General features: G+C 46.2%; 1 protein-coding gene across 1 annotated transcript in view; it reads right to left on the reverse strand.

The window, feature by feature from the left end:
- Nucleotides 1–612, reverse strand: part of Adh7 (alcohol dehydrogenase 7 (class IV), mu or sigma polypeptide) — a 16354-nt gene that overhangs the window by 9392 nt on the left and 6350 nt on the right. The gene's annotated exons all lie outside the window — the stretch shown is intronic.

Here is a 612-nt window from a genome sequence, read left to right on the forward strand (position 1 = left end):
CCATCATGCAAAAGAGCAAGAGGTGGCAGCACCATCATGGGCAGGGCCTAGGGGTAGCATGTAATGAGGTCACTGGGGTGCTGTCATAGGAGGAATTGACATGGTATTTGAGACCACACTGAGCTCCTTCAATTGGTAGAGCATGAGGCCCCTGTGTCTAACCTCTCCTGTGCATGGCCAACCTTTTCTCATTTACCTGTCATTGGGGCATGTGGCCATGGATTTTCCCCAGAAGTTTTCCACATGGGATGCCTGAATTCTCAGCATCCACAACTGTGAACTGAGTGAACCTCTTTTGTTCGTAAGTACTCAACCACACATATTTTGTTGCAGCAACAGAAAACTGACTGATCCAGCCCTAATGCAATGTGGACCAGTGTCTGTGTAAAGAGGGAAATGTGGATACAAAGACACACTTTGGAGAAGACAGTCATCCATCTACCTAGGGGAGAGACCTGGAGCTCTCAGGAGACGTGGAATCCAGAATCAATTTTGGCAGGGTAACTCTTCTTTAGTATTATAAGAAATTCAGTTTTTTTAAAAAATTAAGGAAGACAGAAGGAAGGAAGACAGGAAGCAAGGAAGGTAGGAAGGAAAGGAGGGAGGGAGGGA

Source organism: Octodon degus, unplaced genomic scaffold, assembly GCF_000260255.1.
Source record: "Octodon degus isolate 3935 unplaced genomic scaffold, OctDeg1.0 scaffold00183, whole genome shotgun sequence".
Taxonomy (NCBI): domain Eukaryota; kingdom Metazoa; phylum Chordata; class Mammalia; order Rodentia; family Octodontidae; genus Octodon; species Octodon degus.